Below are 8169 nucleotides of genomic sequence, written 5' to 3'. Positions count from 1 at the left end.
AGAATTTTATACCCTTTATGAGGCAGAGATAGACTGTACTCTTGGTCTCATACCAACAACCATTCACGTGTTAGGCAAATGTGTAAACCACTACATATAGAGCTGCTGGTGCTAGCTTAGAAGTCAAATCCAGGAATGTCAACAAACATCAAGGTCTTCACAAACTTCACATAAAGACAAAAAAAACATTTATGTAACTTCACATAATATTTTGCTAGTGACAATAGCAAATCAGCTGAGGCTAAACAACTAGCTTTTATACTTAGTAACAAGAAATTTGGCAGGGATGCTAACGTGAGCTAACATTAGCTAGAGGAATGTTAGTTCTCTCTCACAAATGTAAACTCTGAAACTACTGTCAGTATTCTACTGCCAGGGCATTCAGTTTATAGTAGGAACATTTGTTTTTTCTGTCTTTCCTCTGTTTTTTTTTTTAATTTTTTATCAGTACTAGCGTTCCTGCTAACATGTGCAAATTGCAAGCTAGCCCATGTAACAAAATGCTAGTTTGATTTGGATAAGGATGAGTGATGCATTCAAACTCCTCGGGCTGATGGTAACTTAGCTGAACTTAACTTAAAATTACTTTATCAGCTTTAGTAACTAAAGTGTTTGTTACAGCTGGTTAGTTTGTCAAATTGCTTTACCAAGGAATGTGATTCATAATCCTAACCTTACTATAAGCTATGTAGCCCATTCCTAGCATTGGTTGCCCCAAATGTAGTTTTCACGATGCTGATACTCAGGTATAGAATATATACTAGCCTCTATTAGCTAGTGTGATGCTGGAGGATTATTTGTATATCCAGACCTACATCCCTAGCACTGTGCACCACTGGAGTATGGTCAGCTGCAACCATTATCGTTCAGTGTAGGGCAAAAATTCATGTCTGCATTTCTTCAAACTAACTTGGACAGCACTAATCCCTGCAAAAGAGTGTTGGTAGGGATTGGTTTTCTGCAATTTATACACACCGATCTTTAATTTATATTGTATATAAAAGATGGATGAAGCAACTGTGATGTCAACCATTGGTTTGTGGATTCTTCATTTTAAAGCCTTTAGCTATAGTGCTTTGGCTGGTGCCATGTTGATTCTTTGGAGCCAGACGTTAGCATATTTAGACCTGAGACTTTTGTAATAAGATATCAGCTAAAATGCATAGATGCGGTGCATTGATACACATACTTGCTAATTAAGAGGCTATAATATTATTAGAATTCCAGTCACTAAAGCTGGAGGATGAACTTCTGATACAGTCTGTACCGCATGATCATTTTATTAGCACGCTCACGGCTGAGAGGTCCAGTTTTAGTGACTCAGCTGGGGGAAGTAAGGTCGAACAGACAGATACCAGCTACAGCCGGTTGTGTCAGCACATAGTGAAAGCGACCTTACCTCTAACATTAAGCCTTAATAAAACTGGAGTTATTCGGAAATTCACTTGCAATACAGCTATGAAGGTAGGAACGATCCATAGAGACCAAAATATTTGCTTTTATGAATAGTTTCCAAACCATTGTCAAAAACATTTGATGTGTGGTTGGTAGATTTTGAGTGTGGTGACAAGCAGATGGTATAAAGAATGAAATGTCCACATGCTGTGAGTCAGACGACTGTAAGAGATTTAGACGACGTATATTATTACAGAAAAGACTTAAACCAGGACGCTCTTCTAAACTGTGTTGTAGTTTTTTGTGTGGTAGGGAGGAGCTGTATTTGTACACCTCATTTTGCTGACATGTAAAGAGGAAGATGAACGTGCGTTGCAGCTCTGATGCAGCATCCCTGATGGAAACAGTACAGCGCTGCTACGGAGTGGCCACAAACTGGAAGATGTGATGAGCCTTACTGCTCCCAGCAGTCTGGACGCAGGAAGATAACCACATGCTTTTGACTTTGTGTGACTGTAGCTGACGGGGAGTATTTATAAAGTTAATAAAGATGACCTGCTTCCTATGTTTTGTTTTGTTTTTTACAGAAGTACACATTTGTGTGTATGTGTGTTTGAGATGGAGAGACTGGTATTTGTTGAAGGAAGAAGCTCTTCATTTAGACTCTTTATTTTTGCACTTGAGCGTGGAGCACTTTGCAGTAAGACACCAGGCTTCTGTTAGATGGGGCTTTATTTAAATCTGTGCTACAGCTGATTTTTTTTATGTTTATCTGCGTGTGCATGTATTTCTGGCTCAACAAACTACCCAGCTCAGATATCCTCCAGTGCATGTTACTTATCTACATGTTCATTTTGATTACACTGTTGTAACTGGAAAACATGAAACCGGTATGCATATTTATTATACAAATCATTTCACACACTGTGTGTGTGTATGTGCTTTGGAGCGAAAGGTAGAGTGATGTATACTCACAGGATAATCTTTTATCCCTTAATTTCTTACCTTATTTCCAAGTTCTGTTCCTGCTGTACAGCTAGAACCCTGTGTGCAATCATCTGGTAATAAACAAATATAACTGTGGATTCTTTGAGTGCTGCTTTTTAACCTTTGCTGTGGGGAGATGACATAGTGGAGGAGGGGATGACTCTTGGAGGTATTTAAGGGAAAAACAAAGTCTTAAGGTGCTTTGGAGCCTATACAAATATTATATGTCGATATGATCTGCTGGAGGCATGGGAGGTTTTGCAACCAGCAACATTCACTCTGGTTGTTTTTACACAGCAAAATCTCCAGTGTTAAATTAACACTATAGAGTGTCTATATGGGTCCACACCTCTGAGTGTTAAATTAACACTTTTGACAGTGTTGTATGTTTAAAAGTAACCTAGTCAGTTTTGAAGATTAACAAAGGCTAACACTGAGCAGTGCTGGTTTTCTAACACTGGAATATTTCTAACATTTTGAGTTATTTTCCAGTGTTAGAAAATCAGCACTGCTCAGTGTTAGCCATTGTTAATGTTTTGAAGGAAGGAAGGTTCAGGGCTGAAGCAATCAGCATCATGGGCTCATCCGGTTAGAATAAGAAAAAGCAGCCATCTAATTCAGAATTATTCTCAGGGTTCTCCTTTTATTCTCAAATAAATAAGGCAAAGCAGGAAGGAAACAAAGACACACATGGACTGCCACAACTCAGCTGCCGCCCCGTGTGGAAGTGAAGAAAGAGTGAGCCAAAAGTGAATGCAGTCCTTATATAATGTGTGACATATAATGTGTGACAGGTGAGTGCAATCGAGGACAAGCACCACACCCAATCAAAGGTGAGAGAACTAAACAAGGTGAGTGGGTGTGCTGGGATGTGCTAAAAGGTGGGTCTCTACAACAGTTAATCTTCAAAACTGACTAGGTTACTTTTAAACATACAACACTGTCAAAAGTGTTAATTTAACACTCAGAGGTGTGGACCCATATAGACACTCTATAGTGTTCATTTAACACTGGAGATTTTGCTGTGTAGGTAATAAACCAAAAACCGGAAGAGTTCAAATTTCTTGGAAAGCCTTTTTTCTGGTCTCATAGGCTACGTTCCCACTGCAGGCGAAAGCGCATCAAATCCGACTTTTCTGACCCCATGTGACCCATATCCGGTCATGGTCTGACAGCGTGAACGGCACAAATCCGATCTTTTCAAATCCGATCTGGGTCACTTTCGTATGTGGTGCTGAATCCGATACATAGCCGATGTTTTAGAAAGCTGCTGTTTGATGGTCACGTCGCATTAAATCTGTTTTTTACGTCACAAGACAGACGCCGATTATCAGCGCCGGAGCAGACAAAATAATCGGATTTGATCTAAAAATCGGAATTGAGCATTAAGATCTGCAGTGTGAACGTAGCCTAAGTGCCCCATACTCACATTTTCATTTTCCTGTATTCTCAGTTCATATAAAGAAATTGGTTAAATCGCCCAGTATAATTAACTAATAAATATATTTACTTTTCAGTAATCATTCACATAATCCTTTGTTTTGGTCTTTGAAGTCTGTGGAGCTGACCTGTGCTGCTGATCTTGATAGCCGCACCTCCTGGTAGGGTCTCCCAAGGCCAGTGATGGACCAGACAAGGAAACACCAGCGAACAGTGTCACTTGTTAAAATTAGTAGTTGATGCGGGAAGAAGATTGTTGGAGAAATGAAACAACTGGGAAGAGCAGCCTGTTCAAATAAAAGCAGGAATGTCACAGATTTAAAGACCGAGGCTCACTTATATCTAATGACATGCAGTCATTGTCCCACACTGCCACCTAGTGTTCACAGTGCATATTTTAAAATTAATTCCAAGGAAATGTTTACTGTACGACTCGTTAAAAACCTAGTTATGAATCACTTTGATGTGTTCACGTGCTGACCTGAACTTAAAATAAAGATATGCTGACAAGACTAAACCCTTGTTACACTAATCATTGTTGCCCATTTAAAGGTTCTGTTTAAGTGCTACGCCCGGAGTCTGAATAAACGTACAAATTCATATTTCATGTTTTGTTTGTTTGTTTATTTAGTGCTGTTATTGTAAGGTACTGTGTATGTTTACGTTTTCCACAGGACATAAGCTACTTTCTGCTGATTTCATAATAAAGTATCGAGGAGCTGCCTTTTGTTTTCTGCTTGGTAGTTGATGGAATCTGATATCCAGCAGTATATGTTTTGTGTACGGTATACATTACATTGTGGTGTCATATAAATGTGACGATCTGTGAAAGTGTTAGGATAAAATGATAATGATGATAATTAATAAATAATCATGATCAAAGGGAGAGAATAAGTTTCTAGTTGTGGTTACAGTTATTTGTTAATTGTTCTCCCTCCTGTATCAGTCCTGTTTTATGTTTCCCAGTCTAGTTATTTCCTATTTTATTTTGATAGTCACATTTCCTTTGTATTCTTGCTGTATGCTTCCTCTCTCTTTACCTTGCTTGTGTTCAGGTGTGTTTTGCACTTGTACCTGGGCCTAAGGAGCTATGAGTAATACATTTTTAGTTTTTACTTTCAGTTAATTCAACAGTAAATAAAAGTTTGTTTTTCTCTGGTTCCTGGTTCTTGTTTTATTACTTTAGTTCCCTTTTGTGTCCAGTCTGTCTCTAGTCTCGTCTCTGTGTTTTGTCATCTTTCTCCCTGGTCATGTCCACATGTCTGTCTGCTCTCCCTGTGTTTTCATGTTGAGGTGTGTTTTGCACAGTGCTGTGGTGTCGTATCTGGGCCTAATGACCCCATTCTGACAGCCCATGACACATATTCTTAGTTTTTACTTTCAGTTTATTCTAAAGTAAATCGTAGATTAAATGTGTCTTCCTTTATAGTTCCTGGTTCTTGTATTTTTTTAAGAGTATCATTGGGTATGAACTGTTTAGCAGCCTTGTTGAAAAACACATTTCTTCACCTCTGCACCCAAGCTCATGTGGATCACCGCCAATGCCGCAGCAGCCAGTACAATACTGTCTTCCAGCCTATAATGGAAAGGAAGCATGGTTCAACAGCCTGTTGGACTGGATCTGCCAGTGCCGGGTGCTCTGTAAAGATAGTAAAGATAAGTTATTACCTCGCACTCTTCCACTGTTTATGCAAGCCATCTCAGACGTCTCAGCTAGCAAATAGTGAAAATTAGTTTTGAGTTTCAGTGTTGGTCAAAGTAAAGAGACTTTCAGAGTGTTTTCAGCAGGGAATCCCTGAGATGGCTCCATCCGGCGCCGCCTCACAAACTGAGCTGGAGCAGTTTGAATCTGCAGGAGTTGCCCTAGAGCAGGGGTGCCCAATCCCAGTCCTCGAGAGCTACCGTCCTGCAGCTTTTAGATGCATCCTTGTTCCCACACACCCGAATCAAATGAATGGCTTGTTATCAGGCCTTTGCCAAACATGATGGCATGCTGAAGAGGTAATCAAACCATTTGATTCAGCTGTGTTGGAGTAGGGATGGATCTAAAAGCTGCAGGATAGTAGCTCTCGAGGACTGGGATTGGGCAGCCCTGCCCTAGAGACTCTGCCCACACCACAACCTGAGCAACCAGAGACGGACTGCTCTAAGCAACCGGAGCCAGCTAACTGCTCTGGAATGTCTCGATGCACGCTCAATCATCCAGGGCAGGAAATCCCAAAAGGTTGATTCTGTTCATCTGGATGTTTTCAGTGGGACAAATGTTTCGTCATCACTGACATCTTCAGTCTCAGCTGACTGCAGGTTTCAATCTTATAAGCAGCATATTTGCATAATGAGCTCCCAGCCCACTGAAGGAACAATGGGCTGGGAGGTCAGTTCCTTGATCATTAATATGCAAATTGTCATGACCATTGATCAGCGACCACTGATCAAAGACCAGTGATCAATGTCCATGAGTACCATTCACAGAGAGTTGGTCAGGCTCGAGGGCGAGTGTCTAGTTGCTGAGCCTTAGCCCATGAGCCCCGGCTGGGCTCAGCCCAAAGCAACTATGTGCATGTGTGTGCGCGCGCGCACGTGCATGTGTGTGCGCACGCACGCACACACATGCACGTGCGCGCGCGCACACACACACAATGCTGGATTACTTACACCAAACTCCATGAACAGGTCCTCGTCCTTCTCTCCAAGGAAAGTGATAAGGCAGCAGATGGCTACTTCTCTGTGTGTTTCGATTGTATTGTACTATAGAAAAAATAAAGTATGAGTATAAAATACATGGGTGACTGCCAACAAAGTGCATTTCAAAGATACCCAAAGTCTAAATAGTTGTCCTACCTCAAGAAGCATGTCCTTGATCTGCCTGATTCTCACTCCCTTAGCTCCTCCCCTTGATAAAATGACATCCATCAGTTTTGGGGTGCAATGGTCAAGTGTAGCCATTCAAGGCTTACAGTGGTTATTCTCTTGAACGCCTCCTTTATCTGTCGACCACACAAACACAAGAATTAAGCCTTGCAGACTATTAGCTATACTGCATTAATGAATGCTCTAATACATTAGTTAAAGAAAGAAAGAATATGCTTGTGCAAATGGGTGTGAATGGGTGAATGTACAAGTTGTATAAAGTGCTTTGAGTGCTCAGAAGAGTAGAAAAGCGCTATATAAGAACCAGTCCATTTACCATAACCATGGCGTAATCTGTAATGTTTTGTAGAGGTTAGAATTTTGTTCACTCCCAGCCCATTTTGTAACAAATGTGTCCCAACTTAACACTAATGACCCTCGATTATCACACTATACTAACTGCTTACACAAAGTCTTGATGTTAAGTAGATTCACATAGCCTATGCCAGAACGATGCTACTGGAATGACATTAACAATATTTCACACAACCTGATTTTTCAAAAAGAAACAAAGATAGCTGCAGCTCTTAAGATCAAGAACAATACTTACTTTAAGCTGTATCACAATAGTAACCAAAATCATTTACAATGTAATATTACGTATAGGTCATGCAAATTTTATAAAGACATAAAATAGGTGAGCCAGAGGGAAAAAAGAAGCCTCTAGGTTATCCTCTGACAAAACTATTCACAGCTTAAAGGCTTCTAATTTTGGTAAAAAGAAAAACAAAATCAGCCTATGATCAAAATGAGATTGCACTGTGTAGCAGAACTTTAGCCACGCTTTTCCTGGCCACAGCAGTGCTCTCTAGCTGAAGACTTTTGTCAAATGAAACTATAAGTCTTATCCTCTGCTGTGCTAAGTTTAGAATGGCTAGCATTAGCCACATGTGGTAGTGCAAAATATCTCCTTAAATGTATGAGCATCACATCATCCAGTACAAGTGAGTAGCACAAATGCTTTGCTTTGTTAGAACTGTAAATGAAATGTTATTTACCTGGAAATGTCTTTTACAAAAGCTTGCAAGTCCACCATGCAACGCACCGTATGTGAATTTGTCCGGGCTAGTTAAGTGGGAACTTGAAATCAGAAGTTACAGTGGAAATAAAATAAGTTATCTATTCAATTTCTTTAAGTAATTACAACTTGAATTTTATTTTGAACCCACTAACATCGGGATTTAATTTGAAATTACATATAAAATTAATTTAATTTAATTATCAACATTATTAATTCAACACAACCAAAAAAGAAAGTTTGCAACTTAGAAGGTCTGTCTTAATCAGTGTTGGGACTAACGCGTTATTAAGTAACGCGTTACAGTAACTACGTTATTATTGTGGTAACGAGCACGGTAACTAGTTATTATGCCAAAATCAGGAACGCGTTACTCGTTACTGGGAGTAACATTAGCAAGTGGTGGAGGCAGCAGGTGG

Source organism: Pundamilia nyererei, unplaced genomic scaffold (assembly GCF_000239375.1).
Source record: "Pundamilia nyererei isolate P.nyererei 1_Seehausen unplaced genomic scaffold, PunNye1.0 scaffold00425, whole genome shotgun sequence".
Classification (NCBI taxonomy): Eukaryota; Metazoa; Chordata; class Actinopteri; order Cichliformes; family Cichlidae; genus Pundamilia; species Pundamilia nyererei.
Note: the sequence above shows the minus strand (reverse complement) of the source record.